The sequence below is a fragment of the Aquarana catesbeiana genome, linkage group LG05, assembly GCF_042186555.1.
Source record: "Aquarana catesbeiana isolate 2022-GZ linkage group LG05, ASM4218655v1, whole genome shotgun sequence".
In the NCBI taxonomy this organism is placed as follows: domain Eukaryota; kingdom Metazoa; phylum Chordata; class Amphibia; order Anura; family Ranidae; genus Aquarana; species Aquarana catesbeiana.
This window is the reverse complement of record NC_133328.1, coordinates 210,153,069-210,174,891: the sequence shown is the minus strand read 5'-3', so window position 1 is coordinate 210,174,891 and position 21,823 is coordinate 210,153,069. Positions and strand designations below refer to the sequence as shown.

General features: G+C 39.3%; 1 protein-coding gene across 6 annotated transcripts in view; it reads right to left on the bottom strand.

The window, feature by feature from the left end:
* SUGCT (succinyl-CoA:glutarate-CoA transferase) overlaps window positions 1–21,823 on the bottom strand; it is a 1,840,030-nt gene that overhangs the window by 1,167,212 nt on the left and 650,995 nt on the right. The gene's annotated exons all lie outside the window — the stretch shown is intronic.

The following is a 21,823-nucleotide window of genomic DNA, read 5'->3' as shown; positions in this document are numbered from 1 at the left end:
CTCGCTGAATGAACCCTTCACAATTGCAGAAATTTTGAAAGTAATTAATAAACTCCCTAACTCCAAGTCCCCAGGACCCGATGGATTTACTGGGGAATACTATAAGCAATTCCAACACATTCTAGCTCCAAGTCTTTGCAAGATTTTTAACTCAGCGGCTGATTCCGCCACATTCCCAACTGAAATGCTTAGCGCCATGGTGGTAACTTTACCCAAACCTGGTAAAGAACCTACATCCCCAAAACATTTCTGCCCAATCTCATTACTTAATTTAGATATATATATTATATTAAATATATTAAATATATGCAAAAATATTAGCCAACAGAATTGAAGATATACTCCCCTCCCTTATTCACCAAGACCAATCTGGCTTTACTAAAGGCCGTCAAGCATCAGATGCCACTAGACGCATGAACAACATAATCCATCATATAGAATCTAACAAAATCCCCTCCCTTCTCCTCTCCCTTGATGCCAAAAAGGCATTTGACAGAGTCCACTGGGGCTACATATCAGCAGTCTTGACCAAATTTGGCTTCACAGGACAAATACATAAAGCAATAATGGCCCTGTACTCCAACCCATCAGCCCGAGTATTTTCTGGGGATACTCTCTCTGCTCTCTCTGTACCTTTCACAATATCGAATGGTACAAGACAAGGATGCTCATTATCACCACTGATCTTTAATCTTATTATGGAACCACTAACTGAACGAATCAGAGCCAACAGCATAATCTCTGGGATCTCATTAGCCAGTATGGAACACAAAATCAGTCTGTTCGCTGACGATGTGATACTAATGATCACTGACCCTGACCGATCCCTTCCCGAGGTTCAGAAGACGCTCACTTGGTTCAGCGACATTTCTTACTACAAAGTCAATGAAACTAAATCATATATATTGAATCTTGGCCTGGATGAGCCTACTTGTAAGCGACTTAAAACACAATTCCCATACGCATGGGTGGATAAAAGTATAACATATCTGGGAATACAACTTTCCAGCTCAACTAAAACGTTATATATGTTAAACTACTTACCGCTTAGAACCAAATTACAAAGTGATCTTACCAGGTTGGCGTCAGCTGAACTCTCGTGGTTGGGACGCTTAGCGGCGTTTAAAATGTTCCACCTCCCTCAAGTACTTTACTTATTTCGTACCCTACCCATTCCCATACCCCTTAACTTCTTCAAATCATTGCAAACGACCCTATCCAAATATGTGTGGCAGGGTAAGAAAACCAGATGTAAACATTCCCAATTAATCAAACACAAATTAGCAGGAGGTACAGGTTATGTTGATTTCTTTGACTACTACATAGCATCCATTCTCACCCAAACAAAAGAATGTTTTTTACCCTCTTCCCCCCCCCCCAAGATCTGGGGCAAAATAGAAACCTCATTAATTTCAGGTGCAAACCTTTCATCTTGATTACTAGCCATTGCTTTAGAGGCAAAACCCCTCCCTCATCTCTCACCGACAATAAAGGTGACGTTAAAGGCGTGGCTCAAAATCCAACAGGAAGCTAAGCCCCACACTATAAACTCAACAGTTCAGATTCCTATTGAATCTCTTAACCACCTAATGACAGAGACATCTTACTGACGATGGAAAATCCAGGGCATTACATACATCTCAGACTTGATAGACAAGGAGAAAATTAAACCATTCACTGTCCTACAAAAGGAGTACCAACTCCCAAATTCTTACATATTCTTGTACATCCGAACATTTCACTGCCTATCTTCACTCAAATCCTGGAAATGTACCCTACCCCAAGAAGCATGGATCTATTTTAGGTCCCCTGTGACACATCGGAAAGGAATATCCTTATTTTATAACCTACTTCAACATAAGACCACATTCACTAGCTCATCACCATTGATCAGCTGGGAAGGAGACCTAGGTCAATCATTCACAACTGACCAATGGGAAAGAGCATGTAAATCTACATATAAGGCCACGTGTTGCTCAAACCTATGGGAACTAGCACTTAAGCTGACTTACCGATAGTATTTGACCCCTGACAAACTGTCCAAATTTAACAAGTCCATAGACAACACATGTTGGAGAAACTGTGGGAAAATTGGTGACTTGTTACATATATTCTGGAACTGCCCCAAACTTACACATTACTGGAGTTCCATTTTTCACCTAATCACAGAAATCACAAAATTGATATTACCAGAACAACCCAACCCTCTCTGGCACTATTATCACTAGGTATGGAGCAATTCGCCAATCCGATGAGGAATTTAATAACTCACATATTCCTTGCAGCAAGACTCAATATTACTAGGAAGTGGAAAATCCCTGAACCTCCCACGTTGCATGATGTAGTTCAAACCACACATGTTCACTTCATCCACGAAACAACTCTAGCATTACGCAGTGATAAAAAGCATATGCTATTCTTGTGGCAACCATGGTCTAACTGGGTTAAATCATCCAACATGGTCAAAGTTTTCACCCCTTAATCGCTTCTTTACTTGATTCAATCTTTGACAGGAGATTAATGACAGGGGGGAGGGGGCAAAAAAGACAAAAAAGCAAAATACTCTTGCACACGGGTGTGTAAGCTAAAAGATCCCAAGGGTTCAGGAAGGACTATGGATTTCGGCCTTGCTGCTCTTAAGGATGGGATGTCCTAATGCCAAAATGAAAAAAAAGAAAAAAGAGCGCACCAGCCTAGTGCATTATCCTTTACAGATTTATTGATTAAAAACAAGATAAAATCTACTCACAAAGGTTGAAGAAACAAATCGCATTTGTAAATTGCCACAGCGGTAATAAATCCAGTGGTAGCAGTTTTCCAGGTCCCAGGAAGGAGGCGTACGGACTACTGCTGGCTAACGCGTTTCGAAGGTTACCCTTCTTCATCAGAGCCTTAGTAGTGTTAATCTCCTGCTGGTTTTTATACATGTGTCCATCCAACCAGGGCTGGGCAGATTGGTTCTGAGGCTCCTCCCTTAATTGGTGGGCGGTTCTTTGAGGGGGGGGAGGGGTTTTGGTCTAGGCTATGTTGTTATTATTATAGGGCCATGATAAAAGAACTTTTTACATTTAATATAGTTTTGGTCTGATTTAATTAATAGTTCTAATTCTGGTATTTTAATTTTATTTTAATTTTTAATTTTTAAGTTTTAAATTTTAGATTTTAATTTTTAAGTTTTTTATTTATTATTTTTGATTTTTGGTTAATATTTAGTGTTTAAATCTGCGGCCGTATATGATCGGGAGTGCAAACAACCAATAGCAAATAGATTAAAATAGTCCTGTCAATACTGTTGCATAAGTGAATCAAGGCATATCGAGTGTTCCTTGGAGCTCCTCTCCCCTTCTATCTGTACATTACAGACCTCAGGAAAAACTGACCAGAGGTTACAAATAAAAGATTGGAGACAGAGTAGCATACCTTATGATGTGTGTGTCTGATGTCAACTCATTAGCTCGGATGGAATGTCTCTGCAATGAACGTAACTGTACCGGCTTCTGTTGCTGGCCGGTATCACGTTCCTGTGTATAATAGAGGCTGATGGAACGCACGCCGCTCCTCCGCTTCCGGGTTGCGGTCCACAGGGCGGAAATGCGGTCGTGACGTCATATCCGGTGCGCCCTTCGGCGCATACGATTGACTAGCTGTAGTAATCTCCATTTTGTTGAAGGCAAAGATAGAGGCAAGGGGGGGGGACAGAAACGTCTAAGCTATGGGTTATATGGGGATACTAAATTAATTAGAATAAATTTTTTGAAAGAGATAAATAAACGTATGATACACTAATTCGGGTGATGCCACTGGGAGGGAAAGGAAGGGAAAGAAAAACAGAAAAACTGGGGGAAAAGATAAACCTAATTAACGGATGTTAGGCATATTATTTGTCCAAATATACACTGGATGGAGACAGGGGCTATTAGAGAAATGGTTCTTAGAGCTGTAACCAAAGGGTGACAGTATACTGAACGCATGTATTTAGAAAAACCAGCAAGAGAGACACTGAAAAAGAGATAATAGTATAAAATATATATAAAAAAAGTATAATGTATAGAATATATATATATATAAAAATACATAAAAATACATATGCATCAGCATAGACATATATGCACATGGAAATCAGATTAAAAGCAATTAAAAGTAGAACCGTATAAAGGTACACAATATGTGTACTTAGCCAATGTGATATAAAAAGGGGTTTGTTATAACCACATATAAAAACATATAATGGTTTTTAACATTATTTCTGGTATATCTAGAGGTTATTTAGTAGACACCAGTGAAAGGAATAACAGAACCGTTATGTCAACTTACTTTGTAAAATAGTGGTGATAATAGTGATGGTGATAATTTCAATAGGAGGGGGAAGTTTTTATATGGTATTTGATAACGATAAAGATTAGATTACATTAGATTAGATGAAATTAAAAATATATAAAAAATTATTAAATAATAAATTAATTAAATCAAATGAGGTAGATATGGATACTAGATTGTAGAATGTTAGATAGAGCCACTGCCCACTGATAGATGTACATATATATATATACACATATACATACATACATACATACGTACACCCATGATAAATCATGTATAAGCATATATATAAGCGCATAAACATACATACAGCCGCGTAAAGACCCGTGAATGCTATGGTCTAGTCTTGTGGTACATGCATTTTGGACGCCATCTGTGAGAGGGGTATTAAATTAATATGACTATGATGTATATAAAATTGATCTAGGATCTAATAGGATATGACTTATTGCAATGGAAATGAAATGATAGTACCTAAAAAATCTGATATAGGGCGATAAGTGGGGTCTGGCGATGACTGAGTGTCACAACGGTAATGAATTAATAATATAAAATTAAATAAATGTAGAATTGGCCCTCTGCAGTGGCTTGGTACTAGCATTAGACTATTTTATGTATTTCTGGGTCTTCGTTTAGGCCTCCCGGGGCGAGACTGCCAAGGGTGAAGATCCAGAAGGCTTCTCTCTTACATAGCCTCTGGTGTCTTCTTCCTGTATCTAGCTCGCCTCCGATCGACTCAATCCCAAATACTCTCATGCCTGCAGGGTTCTCTTGGTGGACCTCTACAAAGTGTCGAGGAACTGGATATTTGTCTCTTAGATTTATGATGCCACATTTATGTTCACCGATTCTAACTCGCATTGGGCGTTGTGTACGGCCAACGTACAGACGCCCACATGGACAGACGATACCATAGATAACATACTCTGTTCCACAGTTTATAAATTGTTTAATTTGGTGAACGCGCCCATCTCTCCCTGCTACAGTTTTTTTCCTATGCCACATGTACATACATGTGCCACAGTTCTTAATACCGCACCTGTAGCATCCTTTTTGGTCAAATATTGTTGTCCAGCTATTAGTCGGTTTGTTGGTAAATGTTTTTACCCTACTTGGGGCTATCAGGCTCCTAAGATCTCGGGGCTTCCGGAACACAATATTAGGGTGATCAGGGAGTGTCTTACCCAAAACAGGGTCGTGTTTCAGAATATTCCAATTCTTTTTAATAAACAATTTATAAACTGTGGAACAGAGTATGTTATCTATGGTATCGTCTGTCCATGTGGGCGTCTGTACGTTGGCCGTACACAACGCCCAATGCGAGTTAGAATCGGTGAACATAAATGTGGCATCATAAATCTAAGAGACAAATATCCAGTTCCTCTACACTTTGTAGAGGTCCACCAAGGGAACCCTGCAGGCATGACAGTATTTGGGATTGAGTCGATCGGAGGCGAGCTAGATACAGGAAGAAGACACCAGAGGCTATGTAAGAGAGAAGCCTTCTGGATCTTCACCCTTGGCAGTCTCGCCCCGGGAGGCCTAAACGAAGACCCAGAAATACATAAAATAGTCTAATGCTAGTACCAAGCCACTGCAGAGGGCCAATTCTACATTTATTCAATTTTATAATATTAATTCATTACCGTTGTGACACTCAGTCATCACCAGACCCCACTTATCGCCCTATATCAGATTTTTTAGGTACTATCATTTCATTTCCATTGCAATAAGTCGTATCCTATTAGATCCTAGATCAATTTTATATACATCCTAGTCATATTAATTTAATACCCCTCTCACAGATGGCGTCCAAAATGCATGTACCACAAGACTAGACCATAGCATTCACGGGTCTTTACGCGGCTGTATGTATGTTTATGCGCTTATATATATGCTTATACATGATTTATCATGGGTGTACGTATGTATGTATGTATATGTGTATATATATATATATATATATATATATATATATATATATATATATATATGTACATCTATCAGTGGCTCTATCTAACATTCTACAATCTAGTATCCATATCTACCTCATTTGATTTAATTAATTTATTATTTAATAATTTTTTATATATTTTTAATTTCATCTAATCTAATGTAATCTAATCTTTATCGTTATCAAATACCATATAAAAACTTCCCCCTCCTATTGAAATTATCACCATCACTATTATCACCACTATTTTACAAAGTAAGTTGACATAACGGTTCTGTTATTCCTTTCGCTGGTGTCTACTAAATAACCTCTAGATATACCAGAAATAATGTTAAAAACCCTTATATGTTTTTATATGTGGTTATAACAAACCCCTTTTTATATCACATTGGCTAAGTACACATATTGTGTACCTTTATACGGTTCTACTTTTAATTGCTTTTAATCTGATTTCCATGTGCATATATGTCTATGCTGATGCATATGTATTTTTATATATATATATATATATATATATATATATATATATATATATATATATATATATATATATATATATTCTATACATTATACTTTTTTTATATATATTTTATACTATTATCTCTTTTTCAGTGTCTCTCTTGCTGGTTTTTCTAAATACATGCGTTCAGTATACTGTCACCCTTTGGTTACAGCTCTAAGAACCATTTCTCTAATAGCCCCTGTCTCCATCCAGTGTATATTTGGACAAATAATATGCCTAACATCCGTTAATTAGGTTTATCTTTTCCCCCAGTTTTTCTGTTTTTCTTTCCCTTCCTTTCCCTCCCAGTGGCATCACCCGAATTAGTGTATCATACGTTTATTTATCTCTTTCAAAAAATTTATTCTAATTAATTTAGTATCCCCATATAACCCATAGCTTAGACGTTTCTGTCCCCCCCCTTGCCTCTATCTTTGCCTTCAACAAAATGGAGATTACTACAGCTAGTCAATCGTATGCGCCGAAGGGCGCACCGGATATGACGTCACGACCGCATTTCCGCCCTGTGGACCGCAACCCGGAAGCGGAGGAGCGGCGTGCGTTCCATCAGCCTCTATTATACACAGGAACATGATACCGGCCAGCAACAGAAGCCGGTACAGTTACGTTCATTGCAGAGACATTCCATCCGAGCTAATGAGTTGACATCAGACACACACATCATAAGGTATGCTACTCTGTCTCCAATCTTTTATTTGTAACCTCTGGTCAGTTTTTCCTAAGGTCTGTAATGTACAGATAGAAGGGGAGAGGAGCTCCAAGGAACACTCGATATGCCTTGATTCACTTATGCAACAGTATTGACAGGACTATTTTAATCTATTTGCTATTGGTTGTTTGCACTCCCGATCATATACGGCCGCAGATTTAAACACTAAATATTAATCAAAAATCAAAAATAATAAATAAAAAACTTAAAAATTAAAATCTAAAATTTAAAACTTAAAAATTAAAAATTAAAATAAAATTAAAATACCAGAATTAGAACTATTAATTAAATCAGTCCAAAACTATATTAAATGTAAAAAGTTCTTTTATCATGGCCCTATAATAATAACAACATAGCCTAGACCAAAACCCCTCCCCCCCTCAAAGAACCGCCCACCAATTAAGGGAGGAGCCTCAGAACCAATCTGACCAGCCCTGGTTGGATGGACACATGTATAAAAACCAGCAGGAGATTAACACTACTAAGGCTCTGATGAAGAAGGGTAACCTTCGAAACGCGTTAGCCAGCAGTAGTCCGTACGCCTCCTTCCTGGGACCTGGAAAACTGCTACCACTGGATTTATTACCGCTGTGGCAATTTACAAATGCGATTTGTTTCTTCAACCTTTGTGAGTAGATTTTATCTTGTTTTTAATCAATAAATCTGTAAAGGATAATGCACTAGGCTGGTGCGCTCTTTTTTCTTTTTTTTTCATTTATACTGCTTGTTAGTATTACTATATACTGTCCTGAGCTGGCTATTAGGTTTTGCATATCTATCCTCTTGTTAATTACTATTATGCAATATATGCATATATATATATATTTTTTTTTTTTGGAAAGTCAACAAGAACAATAATCTCTATGATATATATAGATAGATAGATAGATAGATAGATAGATAGATAGATAGATAGATAGATAGATAGATAGATAGATAGATAGATAGATAGATAGATAGATAGATAGATAGATAGATAGGATAGATATCTTATAAAAATGATTAGTATTCTGTAGTGTGTGGAATATTTTTTCCAAAAGATTAATATTGTTGATTCTGGTTTTCAAACTGGAGGAACTGATGGAGGAACTGGTGAGGATTTCCAATGGAATGCTGTCAACCAGTGTATTGCTACACATATTGTGTGGATCATTCTCATATTATGGGTGCATAGTCTAATGGTAGGGGAAAATAGGAAACATTTGTTGAGAGTGGGGTTTATACTACTATCTAAAATTTTGGAAGCAAATTTTCTAGTCCATAGAAAATTTTTCTTCCATAGCTGTGTAACCTTCTCACAATTCCAAAAAATGTGTGAGAATGAACCTGTGGAATTTCAACCTCTGAAGCATGTCTGAGGAGTATCTGGGAAATTGACATGAATTTTAGCTGGAGTATAATACCATCTTGTAAATAATGTAATTGCAGTCTCTTTAATCTTGATTGATCTCGTGTAAATTATTGATGCAATTGTCCCAGTTTTCAATTGTAAACGAGAAATCACACTCTTGCTCCCATTTGTGCATGTAGGGGAGTTTGTTTTGTTCTATGTTATTGACTAAATTAGAGTATATTTCTGATATCAGACCTGTTCTTCTATGTGACTTATATGTTTTCGAAGGATGATGGTGGATGTAAGTTTATTGTTTGGAAATATGTGCTACAAAAATGTCTAATCTGGAGGAATTTTTTAAAATCAGTATTGGGAATCTGATGTTGAGATTTTAGTGAAGAGAATGAGCTGAAGTTGTTGTTTTCTAAAAAATTAAAGAGGAATATCAGGTTGTTGTTTGTCCACCAAGAGAAGTCTCCAGCTTAATGCATATTTAGGGGGAATTTTGGGTCTCCAACAAAAGAAGCATGTGGGGGTGTGTTAGATATCAGTTTGTATTTTTTATTGTGTAGTTTCCATAACTGGTATGATTGTGAGACTAGTTGATTAATAGCGTCTAAGGTATGGTTTGAAATCGTGTTTCCCCATAATATACTTGAGATAGAATATGGTAGAATGGAGACTTTTTCTTTCAAAATGTTTTATTAGTTTTCCACAAAGAGACAAACAATATAAAATAATGAGAAGTATATCAAAACGATACAAAACGTTCCCCTGAGGGGGATGCAAGACATGTCTAATAACATTTAATAGGAATCTAGCTCATATCAAACACATTGATAGGTTCCTAAGGAGCTAATAAAACTCTTATGCCCTGTACACACGGTCGGACTTTGTTCGGACATTCCGACAACAAAATCCTAGGATTTTTTCCGATGGATGTTGGCTCAAACTTGTCTTGCATACACACGGTCACACAAAGTTGTCGGAAAATCCGATCGTTCTAAACGCGGTGACGTAAAACACGTACGTCGGGACTATAAACGGGGCAGTGGCCAATAGCTTTCATCTCTTTATTTATTCTGAGCATGCATGGCACTTTGTCCGTCGGATTTGTGTACACACGGATTTTGTTGTCGGAAAATTTTATATCCTGCTCTCAAACTTTGTGTGTCGGAAAATCCTATGGAAAATGTGTGATGGAGCCTAAACACGGTTGGAATTTCCGACAACAAGGTCCTATCACACATTTTACGTCGGAAAATCCAAAAGTGTGGACGGGGCATTACACTTATGTAAAATCCGCCCAGCCAGTGGACAAAAGAAGGGAGGGGCAAGGAGAGGTTCCGCCGGCACCCCAAAAGGGATCACAATGGAGTCTTTTTCAAATCTAACCCATGGGATTTTGGGGTTGAGAATATGCCATTGTGCTATTTGTGACCATCTGGCGGCTAAGTAATATAACCAGAAATCTGGGAGGCCGAGTCCTCCGTTCTTTTGTGATTTAAATAATACTAATCTTGAGAGACGTTGATGAGAATCTGACCATATAAACTTGTTAATCTTTGTTTGGAATTTGGTAATAATTACTTTGTTTAATCTAATTGGGAATGCCCTAAATAGGTATAATATCTTTGGTAGAATTGTCATTTTAATTGCTGTGATTCTACCTAAAAATGATCATTTGAAAGATTTCCACATTTTGAGCATCGATCTTAATTTTTGTATTAAGGGTATGTCGTTTTTTGAGGAAAGGTTATTAATGTTCGGGATGAGAAAGATGCCTAAATATGGGAGAGATTCCATCGACCAGTGAGATGGTGGGATGTTTATTGGCATACCCATAGATTTGGAGACATTCACCGTAAGGCCTGATAATGATGTAAATGTTTCAAGAGTATGTAATAGATTTCGTAAAGCTATATTGGGTTGTGTGAGGAATAAAATCTTATTGTCTACATACATGCTCAATTTATAGGTGTTATTATTAGATTTATAACCATTGATGTCTGGGTGTAGTAGTATTGCTGTGGCTAAGGGTTCAATCGTAAGAGCGAATAGTAAGGGAGAAAGAGGACATCCCTGACATGTACCCCTGCCCAACTTGAAAAAGTCTGAATTACAACCTGGTAATCTTATCCTAGTAGATGGGTTATGAGCTTGAAAGGCGTGGAACAATTCACCTTTGAAACCATATCCTTTCAGCACTATATCGAAGAAATTCCAGGATACACTGTCAAATGCCTTATTAATATCAAGGCTAAGTAGTAGGACAGATCTGGAGTTGATATTTGCGTCTTGAATTATGTTTGTTACTAATCTAATATTGTCCGTAATTTGTCTGCTGGGTATAAAACCTGATTGATAAGGGGAAATTAGGGAGGGGGTTATTGATGCTAATCTATTGGCTAATAGTCTACTAAATATCTTAAGGTCATTGTTTATTACCGAAATTGGTCTATAATTTAGGGGCAATGTATGATCTTTGTTTGGTTTTGGGATGAGAGACATGTTAGCAAGTAACATTTCGTCTGGGAACTGATCTCCTTTAAGAATGTTGTTGTATAATTTTGTTAAATTTGGTATTAACAGTTGTTGATATTGTTTATAATAGAATGAGGAGAATCCGTCTGGGCCAGAAGCATTTTTATTTAAAGGGATTAAATTATGAGAAGTAGTTCTTCTTCTGTGCATGGAGCGTTTAATTCATCTATTTGTGTTTGGGTTAGCTTCGGAATAGGGAGTTTATCTAGCCAAGATAATGTTGAGGGTGAAATCGATGAGGTAGGTGCTGAGAGGAGATCTGAATATAATTTTTTAGATATAGATAAAATTTCTTGGGGATGAGTGATTAGTTGATTTGTATTATTTTTGCATTTATAAACATGGGTGGGTTTTGTGGATTGATTAAGTTTGCGTGCAAACATCGTAGAATATTGTAGAATATGCATTTCTAGATAGAAAAAAATTTGCTTTTGACCAGCAAAGTGCATTTTCTGCTTTAAATGTGAGTAATGAGTCTAATTCATTACCTTTTTGAGAAATTATTTTGTAGGTGTCTGGGTCATGTGAATTGGTATGATCTTTATCTATATATATATATATATATGATCTTTGGTGAGAGAGTGAATTTTTTCCCATTTTTTTTTTATTGCATTGTGCTGCTCGTTTAATGAGGTGGCCTCTCATAACTGCTTTATCGGCTAGCCACAATGTAGTTGGAGAAATATCTGGGGTTGAATTCAATGCAAAATAGTCTTTTATTTCTGATGCAATCTCATGTTGGTATGTGGGGTCTGTTAGTAATGATTCATTAATTTTCCAAGAATATGGGGTAGAAGTAAGGCCTATAAATTGAGTACTGGAAGTAGTGATATGGTGGTCTGACCAGAAACAAGGGTGTATTGAGGTGTCTTGGGTATTGGCTAGGATTACTGGAGTGCAAAATATGTAATCTATTCGTGAATATGAATCATGTGGGTGTGAATAAAAGGTATAATCACGTGCTCCTACATTTAATACTCTCCAAGAATCAATCAGTTGTAAATCATTTATGTGTGCTGTAGTTGTTTTTGAAAAGGTTTTTGAATTCTGGTTTTGTTTGCTGCGATCAAGGTTAGGTTGGAAAGCTGAGTTAAAGTCTCCGCCCAAAATAATATGTGGTTCTCCTCTGCCTTTCAAAGCATCTGATCAAACCAAAATTAGTTTGATCACATGCTTGCTCAAGCCGGTAATGGCTTATTTACATGAGACCAAGGATTTAGTCACCTCTAGTTTCTGACACCCCACAGTGGGAGGAATAACATCAGTTCCTCTCACTGTCCCAGAAACCAGATGCAGCTGGATGCATCCTTACCGGAGTCTACTGTGTGGTGTGACCCCCTTCTACCACCTGCAACAGTAATTCAGTGGCTTCTTAGTCGCTAGGATTGCTTTTACACTGAAGGGGTACGCTGGCCCTAAAAAATTATATCCGATCATTAAGGTTAAAGAATGAGTATTCTTTAAAGGCAATAAAATGCCATTGCCAAGTATTAACTTTAAGCCTAACTCCAGTCCAAACTTTTTTTAGTTATGGATATGGTGGAAAAAGTGAGAGAGCTGATGTCAGATTCATGTGATCTGTATGTTTGTTAAAGGGTAACTCCACTTTCTTGAAAAATTAAAGCAAATAAAAAAATATATATATCATATGGATATTTGTCTATTCCTAAAAGTAGGATCGCTAACGCTGGCTCAGGGGGTAACAGAATTTCAGTGATGTCTGCTATAATGCTAAATATTTTTGGGGGGACTCCGGCTTCATAAGATCATTAATCCACCTGATACCCTTCTTAACCCATTGGTGAGCAGAGCAAAAAGGGAGCAGAACTTCCAATAATTCAATAGGTAGTCTAACCATGGTGACTGAGGGATCTTGTTTAGATTGAAGAAGCAAGTGCCTCCAGGCAAAAATTGAGGCTTGGGTTGTCGGAGGGAGAGTGGACAACATGAGTAGCTTCCATGTGTCTGCCAGTAACAAAAGCTTCATGCTGGATACGTTAGCACACACTGCTTCAATACCAACCCATAGGGCTTCAGTAGGGAGCATAAACCAATGTTTGATTTGTGTCAGCATAGTGGCTAAGTAATAGTTCTTTATGTCTGGTAGGCCCATCCCACCAACTGTTCTATATTAAATGAGATGTTTATGAGAACAACGTGCTCCCTTCCCTTGCCAAAGGAACTGTTTAATCATTTTGTGGATCCCAGAAAAATTGGATATTTTAAGTGATATTGGGAGTGTATGAAAGATGTACAGAATTTTTAGGACCAACATTTTAAAAGAGGCAATTTTTCCTACCCAGGATAATTTAATTTTTGCTATGCAGGTCAGGTCCTTGCGAATGTCTGAGAGAAGAGGTTTGAAGTTGGCATCTGCCAGGAGGGACATTTTAGCAGTGAGCGTTATGCGTAGGTATGGAATGGACTTTTCTGCCCAAGGGTAAGGAAGCAACCTTGTTAAATGGGTGCAAGCATGCGAGCCAAGGCCAAGGTCCAGGATTAAGGATTTGTTGAAATTAACTTTGTAATATGATAGGGAACTGAAATGGTTAAGGACATCATGAGCAAAGGAGAGTGAGATGGTGGGGTTAGATAGTAAGAGTATGACACCATCCGCGAATAAATTGATGACATTGATGCAATTTTTGTTGAAATGTAGAGCCCAATATGGGGGTGAGACTGGCTTCCACCAAGAGCCCCATCATCAGGTTGAAGATACCACAAAAAGATAAGTATTAATGATAAGTATTATACTCACAAGATGACAAATGTAACAAGCACATCACATAGTACAGTGTCATTAAATCCAAATTGCACCATATCATGTGGCATGAGAAGATGAAGATCCATACGCGTTTCGAGGACTAGCCTCTTTCTCAAATCCCTGAAGGTTGGAGGTTGAAGATGGAAGGGGAAAATGGACAACCTTGGCTGGTACCATTCATGATTGTGAAAATTTGAGCCCTGAAGTGAAGACTTGGGCAGAGGGGTTGGAGTACAGGGCCAGTATGGCAGAAAGAAATTGTCCCTGGAAACCAAATTTATGCAGAACAGCTTTCATGTACTCACAGTGGACCCCATCGAATGCCTTTTTTGCCTCAATGGAAAGAAGCAGAAAAGGCGTTCTTCGAGATTTGGCATCATAGATTATGTTTAACAGGTGCCGGGTAGCGTCAGAAGCTTGATGCCCCTTTGTAAATCCCGTTTGGTCCTGTTTCACCAGTAATGTAATAATGTCAAAAGCCTATTGGCTAGCAATTAGGCGTAAATCTTAATGTCCACATTTAACAAGCAGATAGTAGTCTGTTGGTTAAGAAATTGTCAGCCTTGTTATTGTTTGCATAGTAATTTAATTTAAGTTTTTGCATATATTGGTCGTGTTGCATACAAAGCAGTTTTCTAAGGGTATAACGGAGTTTTGACAACTTCAAGGCCAATGAAGTGGAGGGATTCAACTGGTTTTGTAATTTTACTGTGTGGATTTGGGTAAGAAGAGCATCTATTTCAGCCGAGCGAGTTCGTTTTACCCTGGAACTTGATATGAGAAAGACGCCACATACAAAAGCTTTATGAGCATTCCAGTTAGTAAAGGGACCAGTAACCTTGGTGTGATTGAAATGAAAGAACTCTTCTAGGTTTTGGGTAACCTCTTTCTGGACCGCTGGATCTTGACTCACTGACTCGTTACATCTTTAAATTTGCTATGTTGCAAAGCCATTCCCCTCCTCTATCTGAATTGTGACTGGAGTGTTATCGAAACAAGTAATGTCTAGGATAAGGGAATCGGAAATTCTCTGGCAAAAACAAATCTAGACAGGAGTTGGATTGTGTTGCAGGGAGTAGTATGTAAAGGACTTCTCACTAGCATTCTGAGAACGCCAAACATCATATAACTCTTCTCTGACAAGGAGGCCCCGGAAAAGGAGGGACGACTAGATTGCTATCAACAATGGTGTTAAAATCTCAGCAAATGAATATGCTTCCAACCCGCAAATGAGAAATTTTCTTGATTACTTTTCAGATAAATTTAATTTGGTGCGTGTTGGAAAGATAAATAGTCATCAAGGTAAATAGGCAATTTGTTTATAATACACACCAAAATAATATACCGTCTATATGGATCTATAAACTCATTTTTGAGTTCAAAAGAGACAGAGTCCTTTTTGGCTAGGATCACTCCTCTCTTCTTCGCTGGGATAGAGTGTGGCAATACAAGAAATACTAGCTTTACAGGGTGCTGCAAAAAATACATGGGATGTCTTCCCCTATAGCCTCTCCCAGCTCCAAGGGCCCTGTAAGAAAAAAAGCCAGCACCTCATCTCAGACATGCTGCACAGACTCCTCTCACAATGTCCACAGGAGAATTACTACTCACCTACCCTGCCTCTGATGCCCCAGATTCAGAAAGTGTCTTTAAAGATATCCTACTATCCCTGAAAACCTCTTTACAACAGATTTACCTAATACTATCCCAAACTGACCAGTTAGGAGTACAAATTACATATAGAGAAATCACCACACTCCATAATAAACTTGCGGATTCTAAAGCTGGATACACACTATACAATTTTCTGTAGATTTTTTCCTTCAGATTTACCAAAACCATATAATATGAGGTCAAACCTTAAGAGTTTCAATTTGTATGCAATTAGGCAGGCTCTTGCACTACATGGTTTTGGTAAATCTAAAGGAAATCAGACAACAAAAGTTGTATCGTGTGTATGGGGTCTAACACTAAGCAACTGGATGAGTTTAATTCATTTAAAGACACAATTGTGGGCCTGAAAGATAGATCCCACAGAAATAATAGAGTCCAAAAATTAAGCCTCATACACACGCTTAGATTTTCGGACGACCGAACGTCCGTTTTTTGTGGCACGCTAGTCCCATGTCAAAAGTGAAAAGGTTACTCACAATACGAAATTTTCGTACGACAGAATACAACATCAGAAGTGACGTAATGTGTCGAATAGTTTTGTTTGTATTCTTTAGTTTCTGAGCATGCATAGTCTTGCTCTTATGGTTTTTTCGTACGAAAACCTTACTAATGAAACGAAAATAGGACGTTGAGTTCACATCCGCCAAAAATTTATAGTCTGCACATCCAGCTTTTGTCTGAAGAAAAAGCAAAATCGGCTGTTGAAAGCACCGTACTAACGATCCGAACATCGGCAGACAGCTCGTCGTATGAATTTTTCCATCCAATTTTCGTATTGTGTGTATGGGCCTTTAATTATACAAGCTGAACTAGTGCACTATCAAATATTCAAAGCCCTGCTGCCACTGCAGTGTCCATAGGATATTATTATGGACAGAGCAGACAGGACTCCAAAACCTAAAACTTCCTGAACAATATGCCCACGGATATTGAGAAATAAAGTCTATCATATTAAAGAGTGGCTTATGGCATCAGCAAGAAAGGTGGGCTCACTTCCAGACACCTACATTTCTATGACCTTGTTTGCAGATACATCAGCAGCAACTGCACAGCTAAGGAAAAAATCTACAAGCGTGACAAAACCGATAACGGTGTTTCTACTAAACCTTCCAGGACGGCAACACATGAGAGATGAGAGGCTCCTCCCTACAGGAAACACAATCAGTTCACAGCTGTTTAAAAGGCCCCACCTTACCCCTTGTCCCTCAGTATTGATTGTGTTTCTCCCACAGTGAACCTTTTGTTTTTTTTCTCTGACCAGAAGACTAAAAAGAGAGTCGGATAGTATATCTGTGAGCCAGGTTTAGGAATGCCAGTCAGGGCTGCAATAACCTGCCGCCCCAGAGCTTCTCACAGGTCACCCCCAATGGAATTTGTGCAGATGGCCTGGGCATATTCAATCCCCCCCACCACTGAACGCTGCTCAGCAGCTCGGGTCGCCTCCTATCTTCCCCTGTGTGCAACGGGCGCCATTTTGCTTAGGTCCAAATGATGCGAGACACCAAGGGGAGGACCTTACCCCTTGTCCCTCAGTTGTTCTAAAGTAATTCTCCCAACTGATTCACAAGGGGTCTTTAGACACTTAGGCACTTACCACCTATTCTGTACAAAAAATTAAAACATTCTTCCAGTGTCATACAACCCTACTGGGTTACAAGCACAGGGAATGCCTCAGGCATGCCTGAATGTAAGCAACTGAATTCTCTGACATCTGAAGTTTCTGCAGCTAAAATTCTTGGCCCCTTCCATTATCACGGGAAAATAAGGTCTGAAATAAAAGTGATACATGTAAAATTAATATCACAAATATAAAGACCTTAGACAACAATGTTGTGTATTTCTGAAGTGCAGCTAGATGGACCATCACAGAAATGACACGACATGAACTATAGAGTCCTGAATTTCAAAAGTGCAACATGGTATGGCTATATATTAAATATCAATAGGAAAGACGCAAACCGTCTTCACTGTTGTGTATTCTGATGTGCAGCCAAATGTAAAAAACAGAAAAGACACAGAAACTTCTAGTGCTGTGTATTTCTGAAGTGTGGCAAGAAAAGCAATATAAGGACAGAAGGACCCAAACTTCAGTGCTGATGCTCAAAAAGGTACAGTCTAACTAATATGAAAACAGAAAAGGTACCTTCTCAGTGTTGTGCCTTTCTGCTTAGTAACACGGTGCGGTCATAACAGAAAAGACACCGACAAACTTTAATGCTGTGCTTTTCTGATTAGCAACAGGGTACAGTCCTAAGACTGACAGAAAAGTTGCTAACAACTTTAAATGCTGTGCATTTTTGATTAGCAACAGCGTAAAGTCATATGACCGACAGAAATGTCACTAGCAACTTTAAATGCTGTGTATTTCTGATTAGCAACAGGGTCCAGTCCTAAGACTGACAGAAAGTCGCTAACGACTTTAAATGCTGTGCATTTTCTGTACAGTCCTATAACAGAAAAGTCACAAGCAACTTTTAATGCTGTGCATTTCTGCTTAGCAACAGGTTGTCTTATGATCGACCTAAATGTCGCTAACAAATTTAAATGCAGTGCATTTGTGATTAGCAACAGCGTATAGCCCTAACCAACAGAGATGTCACTAGCTACTGCAATGCTGTGCATATCTGGTTAGCAACGGTACAGTCTTATGATCAACAGAAATGTTGCTCAATGCTATGCATTTTCTGATTAGCAACAAAGTACAGTATCACTTACTGTTTTGTATTTCTGATGAGCAGCAAGACAATCAGAAAAGACACAAATAACTTTCACGTGTGTTTCTGATGTACAACCAGACAAAGCATGAAGTCAGAGTCATTGGATATTTAACTACCCAGCAAAGAGCAAAATCTACCACAGGCATAGCCTGGACTCTATATACTAAACCTTCAACCACCAGAGGGGGAAGCAGGGTTGTTCCAAATAATGGAAGTCTAAGGTGTGTGAATACCCCACAGCAGTAAAAGCTGTTGGTCTACCATTGTCAATGTATGAGCAGGTGTAGTTAACCACGCACACACGTTTATTACACAGGTGAAAGAGTCCAAGCCTCCCAAGCATCTAAAGGTCTTAACGAGCACAGACCTGGAGATCAATTAAGCCAGCCTTAAGAAGAGGTGGTTACAATCTTAGCCTGGAGGCAGACACCTGTAGGGCTTAAAAAGCAATCATTAGATACAGGTTAGTATATGTAGCTCTTGCATAGAGGTTTGCACCAGAACCCGTCAATTAAGGGTTGCTGGATAATAATTTATGCTTCTAATTCATTCATAGGGTGGGCTGTAGCGCAAACCACAAGAGGTCCCGATTAACTCTTACACACCTACAGATATAACTGCAGTGTAAGGAGGAATTAATAGGTTGGAGCTCGATAAGATATAATACATACCAAGCAACCCCTACAAAGAGAATATGTTCACAAGGGTACCCCTTGCCATGTCCCCCCCCCCCCCCCCATTGGAAAAAACTAGGCAACAGGTTTTTAAAAGGCAACAACCTCTAAATGCACCCTCTTGCAGCTACATGCCAGATTCATAGCAGCTGGCCTACTATTCAGATTACTTGGTGTGCATTGCTGACCAGGGGAAATCTGTGCTATTACTCCTGGAATCACCAGGTACCTGCAGACCACTTCACATCACTTCAATTGACCCTTTAGGAATGTGTAAGTTGTTTAATGGCAGAAATAGCCTATAAGAGACCATTTGTGTATCACAGGTCTCAACTCTTCACTAGATTTATCCTTATTGATGGATTTATAGTGAGAGGCTGGCAACTAAATGTTGCAATAGCCACAGCAGTCCCTGAGGTAAAAGGGAGCTGTGGACATTGGTCTAGCTAAAGCTTCTGGGCTATTTGTTCCCAGACCCAAGGGCAAGGACATTAGCACCCTGTATTGAGGGAGGGAGTCCTATCTCAATGGCCAGAAACCACCAGGCTGCCATTGGGGATTCTGTTGTTAATCTCCCAAGGCAAAAAAGTGAAGTACTCATCACTGTTGTCTTTCCCTTTGCCACAGGGTTTGCTTTTCTCTCAAGGTCGCATAAGAAAAGGATAGCAGCCAAAAATCACCCCCTTCCAAGTTGCTGTCCCAACTAAGGAACTGCCAAGTTAGGCTGTGTGCACTGCCCCTGTAGCATACCCACACACCTCTTCTGGGATCCAAACTTTTTTCAAAAGAGAGGGGAGGCCAGGACCATTCCCCTTTTTAAGGGTGAGTTTCTGAGTCTACCACCTGAGGTGTGGGTACAGAGGTGCGGAAAGATTGACTAGTGGCCAACATTCCCTTGAACTGATTTAAGAAAATCTTTCATTAATCCTGAGGCCTCTTTTCAGCCAGTTTGTTAATATACCTATAACAAAATGGCTTGGTGTGAGATTTAGACAATCTTTCCCCACAGTTACCGCACTTTTTATTGGCACTAGTGCTATCGGATATAGAAGGTGTTTTGTCAAAGAGCATGGGGGTTTACCAGGGATTACTTCTTAATTTGGCGTCACCCCCCTATAGAAGGTAAATGGCACTTACCCGGCCCCGCTCGCTCTTGCCTGCAGCCATCTGTGCTGTCTTTCCATCCTCCTTCCATGAGGTGGGCCCAGACAGACTTTCAACTCCTTGCATCTTGCTAAAGGAAAGCTTCAGCCTCCGCAGCCACGTGGGTCCGATGTCTCCTCCACGCTTAAGGCCCAATGAGGCTTGGAGCGCGCCAAGTCCTCCCCTTGGTGTCTTGCATCGTTTGGACCTAAGCAAAATCGCGCCCGTTACACACAGGACAAGACAGGAGGAGACCCGAGCTGCTGAGTGGCGTGCAATGGCAGGGGGATTGAATATGCCCAGACCACCTGCACAAATGCCATTGGGGGGTGACCTGTGAGAAGCTCTGAGGCGGCAGGTTAGTGCAGCCCTCACCAGCATTCCTAAACCTGGCTCACAGATATACCATCTGACTTTCTTTTTAATCTTCTGGTCAGAGAAAAAAAAAAAAGTTTTGCTGTGGGAGAAACACAATCAATACTGAGGGACAAGGGGTAAGGTGGGGCCTTTTAAACAGCTGTGAACTGATTGTGTTTCCTGTAAGGAGGAGCCTCTCATCTCTCATGTGTTGCCGTCCTGGAAGGTAAGGTGAGAAAGATAATTAGAGAGCACTGTGTCTACATACATTACAAAGGGGTTCACTTTATACAGTAAACAAAACAAAAAAAATTACTATGTTGGCGGGGTAAAAAAAACTGTGAAAGCACCTCGTTCTATGCTGTCAGCTTCTCATCTACTTATTACCAGAAGAAAGGCACACAGGATACACACCGCTCCAAAGCAACCCGTAATAGGATCCACATGCACTAAGACCAAATGGCTGCCAGCCCGGTGCAGCCGCAACAAATAAAGATGAAGGATGAAGTAGTGACACTGCAAAGTGGAAAAAGAAGCTTCTTTATTGATGGCATCTAAGGATCCTGTGATTGTATATGACAGACACACGATTCATGGTTTACACTGCCTATAGTGCCATTTTTGTAAGTGCAATACTATACCTTTTTCTAAATAAATGTGAAGTTTTCTAGAGCAGTGTTTCTCAACTCCAGTCCTCAAGGCGCACCAACAGGTCATGTTTTCAGGATTTCCCTCAGATGAAATGGCTGTGGTAATTACTAAGGCAAAGAAACTGATCAAATCACCTGTGCAAAATAGTGGAAATCCTGAAAACATGACCTGTTGGTGCGCCTTGAGGACTGGAGTTGAGAAACACTGTTCTAGAGCACTAGATCTGTGTGCTTTTTCTTCCTGCATGTATGCTGTGGGGATTGGAAATCTAATAATCCATCTGAGTAAGAGGATTTGAAGTGGCAGCAGTTTGTCTCCATCCCCAGAGAGGGAAAAACATGTGGTGAGGCCTACTGATAATGCAGGGGGTCACGGTAGTGAGGTGAGATGCTTATCTACTTATCTAAGGTGGAGGATTCACACTTTGTATTACATGTCACATTGGTGATTGGAGTGGATG